Genomic DNA, 9,783 nt, shown 5'->3' with positions numbered 1-9,783 from the left:
TCCTGTGAAATGTTGAGAAATTGGATTATTCCACATTTTCTTTTCACTGAATAAAAATAGAAAAAACCTCCATAATTTCTAATTTAATATGACTTCATGCTTACACGTGCTGAACACTTTTTTAATACTGCGCCAAACAAAGTTTTCTGGAAGAGAAATGATATACTGTTAAAACAGAAAGATCAACCAAGCGAAACTTTCTCTTGTAAAGTTTCGAAAAGCAATAAAAAATGCTAGACAAGATGTACAACGGATAGTCCCCTGATTGTTATATGTATCTATTATGAATAAGTTACCTTGAAATTGCTTTATTTGAGCAGAGTCACGAACAACGGATCGAACTTCTGCATACACTCAAGGATAGTATCTTTTGAAAGTACGAATCAAATTTCACGTATGCGTGCTGCATATACATATATCGTAAGGAGCAGAAAGTTGTCCAATAAACATACATATGTACATACCAGTATATGCCGATAACTTGGAAATTATGTATGTGCGTTCTTTCAGTTAAGAAAATTATGCCTTTGTTATTAACTTCCACATATAACCCCGAAAGGCTGCTGCCACTAATAACTACAAACTAATTCAAATTTCTTATCAACAATTGAACCGTTTTTACTTTCATCCAGTAATCATTGAAGTGAAATGAGCCTCATGGAGTTCTACCTTCTTAAATATGAATGAACTACACTAAGAAGGATATCAGATGCTTAGCACAGCAAGTAATAAAAAATAATTTATCAAAATTTCTCCAGCCTCGGAAAGGACATAAAAATTTAATTGTCAAAGTTAGCCTTGAACATAATATAGTAATCTTCCATTCGACCAAGGCAGCTCATTGAAATTCCAGGGGTTTGCCTCTCAATAAATCCACTGTTTAAGTTAAAACAAGATACAGGCCTTTTACGGTTCTGCTTTATTAGCATTTTATTCAAGATCCGGCTTTATATACGTACCATCTAAACACGGAATCAAAGCGTGTTATCTGAAAACTTCCCCATCAGTTCCAATATTAACCTTCTGACTGGAAGCTCCCTGATTTTAATGTAACACCGAATTGGGACATTATATTGCAGAAACTTCCAAAGAATTTCTAACATTTTTAAATCTTTCCAGTGGGTTGAGTTTAGCTGGCGTAAATTTTTCGGTTTCCATCACTCGTACGAAAAGTTGAATGAACATATCGGACATGTATAGGCCGGGAAAACTTTTGTAAACGGGTGAAACAATGAAGACAATAACACCCTTGTTCGGAGTGGATGGTTTACCACACAACTTCATTCTAGGAATACCGATGAGGGTAAACGTGGGGTTGGTGGTAGCAGATTGAGGGAGATCTGAATTTTAAATTGTTTTCTATGCAACGATGAAGTTGGCGAGAAGCGTTGACGCTTGATCCAGAAGTCCCTACATCCTTTTTCACGTATCCGTTTGTTGGCTATGATGTTGTTACTACTTTCGTTGTTTCATATGTAGACTATAGTAGTTATAAATAGTTTGAAATTGAGTAAATTCAGCCAAATCGATCCCAAGCCGCCCGAGTCTGGATGCTGGAGAGACGTACAAAAGTTTCAGCAATTAAGTTAACAAGGGACGCAATTAATAGATGGCAAAATTGTCTTAATACACCGACAAATGCTCTGCAGTAGGTGCTAAAAATTCACTGACATTGATCTAAAGATCCACTAACCAATCGAAAGTTATAGACTAATAACCCGCAAAATTAAACAAGTCGGGAAACCGGAAGCTGGTCGCTTCAGGTACGAAAGGTTTTGTGTATTTTTTAGTAGGTACCACGTAATATATGCATATATTATGTGAGAATATCCATTTTCGGATATTGACATTTTGACAATTTTGTGGTCCTAGCATGAACTTAAGGGGGGTTTTGCAACCAATTACTAAAAATTATAGTAACATACTATTATTAACTTTATTTGTCTAGATATCAGTATGGAAGGTATTTCGGAGCCCAGATACCATATAGTGGCAGCCTCCCGATTTTTTTCAGATTTTTCGGTTGAGTAGTTTCTGAGAATGGCTCCCTTAAATGAATGATCACTTTCAACCCCCCGCACTCCCCACCTTTCCAACAAATGTCAAAACTAAGACCGGTTTCGAAAAGTACTAACCGAGACCTTTAATTTGATATCCCACATGACTATATTTAATGAAAAAAAAATGTACACCCCCTTTTTGCATGTATGGGGACCCTCCCTTAAATTCGTAGTAAAAGGATGTAGCTCACTGTAAGCGTGAGCGTTTACAGTTCCCAGCTTTCTACCAAATTTGGTGTCAATCGCTGTAACCGTCTCCGAGAAAAATGAGTGTGACGGACAGACAGACAATAAACCGATTTTAATAAGGTTTTGTGTTTACACAAAACCTTAAAAACAACTCATAGTCATAACACATGCAGGCCTCGATAGAGGTTGATTTTTGGAATGGTTGCACTTTACTCGACAAGATTATTTAGTGTTCTCAGAATACCTATTCTATCAGACTTGCGCCTGTACTACAACAATGCCAACTACATAGGCTTTCTAGGTGTCATCTTCATCACACTCATACATCAAACAGCCGATGTCTGGTCTGGACCTGCCTTAATAAGGAACTACAAACATCCCGGTTTTGCGCCAAGGTCTACCAATTCAAGGTATATACTATTATAGTTAAAACGGTGGGAGTTTTGTGAACACTTCCCTCACTCTCTGCAGTGTCACACAATAAGGAACAGCAACTGATTAAGGATATACGAAATAGATCAGCCTGGAAACAGACAATTACATAATGATCTTCACTTGCATCTTACGTCTGTATCGACTTGCATGGGCCGAGAACCATCCGCTCTCACAATTTTGATGCAGGCCAGCCGTCGAAAACTAATCTAGCTACGGTAACGAAAAATAATTTGAATAATTTACCAGAGCACATACCTAACAGGTCTAGTATTTGGAATACTAATCTGTCGCAAAGGAAGGTCGCAGTTCAAATTTCTCAGGAGACAGAAGGATTTATAACGTGCTGGAGGTCAAATAGCTGGCGACTCTGCTGTGAGTCAAATTAGCGTAATATTCCCAGCGAGCGCAGTGCTGACCCCATTGCCTCATAGTGCATTGTTCTGGTCTTGAAATGAAGTTCTCTAACAAGCTTCAAGGTCTAGATCCAAAGTTAATACGGTTGTTATTGTTAATTTACCAGCACGCAAAGAAATACTGGATTAAAAAAATATTTCGTCTCTGTTGAACATCAAGCTCCTAGCAGCAAAGAACGCAAGGACATAAGGAGTGATATCATTATTAAAGGAAAACATGATGTGTTTAAACCATCGTGACTATTCACCTCTTGACGAGATATAGTGCGTCAACCACACCTTCACGTCAACCTTCGCAGGTATCTGATACACCGTTCAGCTCCCCTCACGATTTCCTGAGACGCATGTTGTTCTTCTCCATTGTCCTGTGGCACGTTCCCTTGGGTCGACCCACGCGGCAGCCATCTTGGAAGCAAGGATTCTACTGTACGACCTTATAATTATTGCCCCACCTTGATCTGTGACCTATGCACCGCAACATCCGTCTTCAGATTAAATTGCGCACGGGTGACAGGCTTGTACGCCCAACAAGTTCTTCGTTTGGGATAGTGTCAGGCCAGCACACTCTGATGATACAACGCAGATGGGTGTTCAAGAAACTGTAGAGCTTTTGAATAACAGTGGGATCACTTTGCCTATGCTACTCACGTATAGTACCGCAGAAAGGAAACTAGGACAGAGCAGTCTCAATTTGATTTGAGATAACTGCATTTCTAACGCAGCTAAAGCGAATCAAGCGCTGTTAATGCGTCAGACAACATCCCGTACAGTGACACCGTTGGCAGAAACCACTACCTACAATTCCTGTGTGGAGCTACCAAATTTCCCATCAAGCGCGTCCCATCGTGTGGATAAGGAAATCCTCGACAGATGGCTTATGGGCATGTACATGTACGCATTCGGAGATAGTTGTTGGGAGTGGACAGTGGGAGATATCCAACGACCGCAATACCACAGTAATAGGAACTTTGGCTACTATGCCATCTAATGTTACAAGCGCCCGGAAGGGACTGGAAATGACTCCAACGGCGGACCCGTTCAGAAGTCAAAAGGCAAGCCCCCGCGATCATTAGTGGTGAAGTTTGCAGTGGGAGTCTCCGATAAGGAAGAATCCTTTGCGCCGAATCATCCAAGCGATACTACAAGCAACGATCAATCAGGAACTAATTCCAGTTCTCCCTGGATAAAAATATCATGGAGCTGTTTGAATTCATGAAGGAGCGCAGGAATATTCACCAAAATGTAAGGGCATGATAAAAAGCATCCGTTTGGTGTATGGCAAAGCCCAGGGTGAAAGAGGGCGAAAGGTGTCAAAAGAAAAAGTGAGCCATGAGACAGAAGTACACAAGTAGGAACTGGGGAAGAGGCTGCGCGAAATGTTATTATGTATACGATAATACGTTAGTCAGAGTGGCTTAGATATTTCTGCTCGCATTAGGTTCGAAGGAAAAAGTAAGCTATGCCAAGTCTGGCCTGCATTAATGAATCATATTTCAGATTCAGGGACTGATGCTAAAAGGGAACATCAGGAGCTGTATTTCTAACGCACTCTCACTGATCAGTAGCACTTGCTAATATAATTCATAATTCATCATCCATTTTGATAGCCTGAGAGCAACAAGGAAGTGTGAGAACCCATAGACAGCGCTTCCTGAAAATCTGAGCCAGAGAAGGCATCGACTGAGGATGTGATCCGTCGGGATCGAGAGGGATCTCTTGATCGCGGCACCCGGCTCTCGCCTCCGGTCAGTATTGTTTTATTTGTCCATTTTCAGCGTTTTCCATCGTGTCTGAGCTTCGCGCGATATCCCATTCTGTTTTTCAGGTTCTTGTGCAACGCATCGTATTGATGGACACTCGAAAACGATGAATTGAGGCGGACTGAAGCTTAGCTGGTACAAGGCTAAGAAGCGCGTGCCGACGGGATACTTCACGGTTCATTTTCCCATTACTTTAGGTTTCTGGGATAGGTTACCGTTGTAGTTGTCTTAGGCCATGTCAGATGGTCATTTGGCCATCCTGAAACGCTCCCGGTTGGTTTGTGTTTTGTCAATGCCTAAATTTAATGAAATGTGGAACGGTTTATTGATGAAATACTGATAATAAATTAAATCTGATTTTAAGGGACTTTCACCTGCTCCGCAAACTAAAATGTTCTTTTCGAATCAATAGACTGTAGCAATCATTTGGTGTTCCCTTTTAAAGCCTTGTCCGACGATGGATTAAAGCTATTGGAGAGTCATTAGGTCAAGGGTATTTGAAATATTTACTATTTTTAAGGTTTACCCTTGTTAAAAAATGTTTACTGTCTTTTTTTTTGACTGAGTGAAAATCTTCATAAAACACTAGCCTGTACACGGCAAAACCACCTCCGATTCCCCCAATGCCCGTAAAATCATCATAAGGTATTAAATCACGGGGCGGAGTTAGCTCACTTTGGCTTGGTCATCTTTCGTCTCAACACACACATTTTCTGATACAAGCACCTCTCCTAGAGTCTCCTCCAGGTTGTTTCTTTCTTCCACAAATCAAATGTATCACACCCTTAAGACTGTTCTTCTGTAGGCTACAATCAGTTCGTTAGCGTGAAATGTGACCTACAATACCATTCAACAACATGAAGCTTCATAGAGCCTATCGATATTCTGGAAGCACGCCGTGGCTCTACCACATTCGCTATTATGCTTTGTCACAAGCATGCTTCACGTCTATCATCACTCCCAATTATTTGCCAACAAGCTTAGAAGTGATGATATGATTCCCACATTCAATACGGGCACAATTTATTTTACGGCGCTTGCTAATGAGGACCGCTTCCAGTTTCTCCTCCGCAAGCGTCAGACCAGAACTGTCTAGTGGACCCTTAACAACAGTGATCACTGCGCACGCGTATAACCATATCGTGGGCGTAACCAAACACTGTGGCTTCCTCCAGAATCGGAAATTAAGAACATCGTTGTACATGATGTCCCACAGCAGTGAACCCAATGCGAAGCCACAGCAATGGGTCCAGTACGAAGCCCTATGGGGCAGAGACAACTTATTCCTGAGGTCCGTCATCGGTGCTATACAGGAGCCTCCGCTCTTGTAAATAGCTGTCGACGATAGCTGCGAGTTAGGCGGAAATACCAATCTTCGCCAGAGATTACCGTATTAGGTTCCAATTGGCCGAATTGAATGCATTTCTCACGTCCGGGATCACGACCACGCAATATTTGCTAGTACTACCTTTCAGTGAATTACATCGTCAGCCAAGCCAGTAACCATTTTGATGGAATCAGGGGTTGATCTAGCTTAATGGAACCCATATTATCGCCTGATTTACTCGGAAACGGCTAGACCAATTGTCACAAAAGTTGGTTGGAGCACATGGTCTGTTGACCCCTTTATATACATCAAGTGACGCCATTTTGTATTAAGTTTAAGGCGGGCTACGTGCGAAAGATTGTGCATACTTTTTTCACAGAATGTGGCCATGTGGGATATCAAATGAAAGGGCTCAATTAATACTTTTCGAAACTGTTCCCACATTTGACCTCAAATGAAACATAGGAGAGTGAGGGTTCAAAATATGTCCCTCAGAAAAAGTAACAGATCTCGTTCTCAGAACCGAACCGAAAAATCTGAAAAAAATCACAGTAGCGTATCCAAAAATACATACCGTTCCGATATCTGCAAAAATAAAGTTAATCGAAACCCCCTTAAGTTCATGTTAGAAGTGCAGTGGGCATAAAAGATAACATAAGGCGTAACTCTTAGAAGTTTGAGGGAAATGCAACTATTATTAACAAAGTTATAGAAGGTGAAAATTTTACACTTTATGTGAATTTCATGCATTCTAAAACGTGCATGAGGTCGTCAAAACATATCAATTCGTCAAGATGAGATCACATGAATGGGAGGTCACAGGGTAAATTTTCTTTCATCAAATCTAGTCATTTGAGGTACTAAATGAAAGGTCTCAATTAGTCATTTTCAAAGCTGACATTTAATGCAAAATGGGGCGGGTGGGGGCTGGAAAGTGATTATTCAAAAATCTGAAAGAAATCCACTTAGCTAACTTATTTTATATAAAAAAGTAATTTTGAAAATCATAACCACCATTCCTAACAAGATGAATATTTGTTCCACTCCACATACTGAAATCTATCATTCATTTTCTCAATTTCTCCGAATAGAGAAGCTCAACCAATTAAGGGATGGCAATCAACTTTTCCCAAACTAGCTTATGGGTCAGGCTTAACGAAAAATTAACTGAAACAATATTTTCAAACAAGACATGATTCCCTCATTCAATGTCTGCCGAGTTGCTTCGCTTTAGGGCAGATAGTTCTCCCCTTCTTACTTCTCTAGTTATCAGGCTTCATAAAAAAGTCAAGAAGACAAAATAAAATTATAATGAGGCAAAAACACAGGGAAGCAAGTAGGTCAAACATCCCATAATCGCGGGCGCTCAGTTTTTATGTAGAAACTCCTCCTTCATAGTTAGGCGTAGATATGAACATTCTGTTGAATTTTAAGCTTCTTGTTTCCCTTCAAAGTGAAAAGCGTATCAATAGAGAGCGTCAAGTACCCACTCTGAAGTGTCCTGGATCACATTTTCTGGGAACGTGCATTCTCCGCAAACATAATAGAAGCCAATCGCGATTTAGCAAGGCAGTCACATGTTGAGCAATGAAGGATTCATCAAATATAAGGATACTTACTTGCAAATTACAGGATATATAATTCCACATAAATGGAATTTCCTCGGAAATTTGAAAGTAGAGTGGAATTTCTTCCAGCAAAATTAACACAAAATGAAACTTGGTATTTAATGAAAAAACGCACATTTTTATTCACGGTGATTGATAAGAACCCTTAGCGAGCACCCTGGCTACTCTTTCAAGGCGACAACCCTCCCCAAATTGAATTATACCAAGCCAAGCACGCACATGTTCACATAATCCTTAATTTATAAATTACCTGTAGAGTGTCGAGCTTATCAGTTCATCTCATCATGCCCACTTGCAATCTTTTATATTTTAATTAGCTGAAGGTTTCATGTTAAATTAAAACTCTTGTGGTACTGCCGACGTTTATGATTCAGAGCTATGTACATGATGCTCCCACCGAGCTCCAAATTTGCTGTGGAAGACCTACTCAGAGACCCTGGAAGATAACGAATTGCTGATTCTTCGTCTTTTGGAATAATTCAATTCCTCGCCATGGAAACGGATTTCATGAGCAAGCAGATACACAAGAGCGTTATATACCCGAATACCTGTTTCAGGTGTACCTCCGTATACCCAACATTTCGAGTCAAATAATAGAAATCATGAATCAGTTTCATGAGACACAGATGATAAACAAAGGAGCGGGAAGAACTCGCAAGCCCAGCAAGATGTGGGAGTTACGCAACTCCAGAGGGTGGGCATCTTTTGATTGCGTGTAGAAGTCGCATAAATGGCAATTTGTCGAAGGCATAACGTGTAAATGCTTATACACGGGTTCATATTGATTTTCACAATTAGGTGAGTGGGATGTTGGCTATATCAAATAACACAAATTACCCGGAACTTAAGATGACAACGAGGACGGGTTATATGACAACAAATTGGAGATGGCAAACAATTGGGGTATATTCGGAATATGATACCTTTGGTTTGCAATTGAATTTACCCAAAGTGAATCAACTCCCATCGAACAGCTAACCTAGTACAATACTTATCGAAACCTAATATAAACACTATATAGCAGCCAAACAGTATTCATGGTGAGGCTTCTTACCCTTTCCAATACCCATTTTAGTGGCAGAATAAAACCTGAATTGATCAAGTGTATGCCACCCTAATGAGAATCAGAGAACATCGCGAAGCTCTTTCGAGTGCCAGAAGAGAAGTTCATTAACAATCAAGATTCGACCCCCATTATGTTGAAAACACATAATGCCAGCATTCCGGGACCATTTGGAAAAGGTGACGTTTCAGCAACAAGTTTCTTGTTACTATTTCTTCGAGGGAAATGATAAGATCTCCCTTACCTGAATGCCACCTTGAAAAGTTATCAAACATTTAAAAAATCCCTTCAATTATATTTCAATTCGTTTGGTGAAGTGTTGTGTGATTGGAAATACTTTCTCGAGGGCCAGATTAAAGAAGACGCATGATGGGGCATTCCCTTGTCCCACCAATAGTATCTAAAATTGAAAGTACTGGTGGTAGTTTTAGGGAAATAAGAGACTATATCCGCGCCCTTCCAAGTAGACTGTGGTTGACTGCTGACCTAACTCACATATGTATTAACAAAATCTAAGTTTTTGGTAAAACTATATAACTAAAAAATAACAAATTTAAACCCATTTTTACTTTACAAAAATTTTTAATCATCCGCAAATATGCACATGTCGAGGCTACTTATCGCCTTTATCAGTGCTTGGGTTCGAATAGGAAATATATTCATTCATATACATATATTCACTTTCCTAATCCGCATTCCCTCTTCACTGTCGCACCCTTTTTCCGACAACTCAACCTGCTCAGGAGGTCTCCACTTTCCTTTTGATTGCTCCCATGTATACTTAAATCCCGAACTTAGCCGTTTGATCGATTGGGTTATTGGTCAAACCCGGAACGGGTTCGAGTGGAATGTTCCTGGTGCTGAAAACAATGTCTAAACCATGGTTCCCCTGTCTGCGTCCGACGAAA

This window comes from Hermetia illucens, chromosome 2 (genome assembly GCF_905115235.1).
Source record: "Hermetia illucens chromosome 2, iHerIll2.2.curated.20191125, whole genome shotgun sequence".
Lineage (NCBI taxonomy): Eukaryota > Metazoa > Arthropoda > Insecta > Diptera > Stratiomyidae > Hermetia > Hermetia illucens.
The sequence above is the reverse complement of the archived record's forward strand: the minus strand, read 5'-3'. Positions refer to the sequence as shown.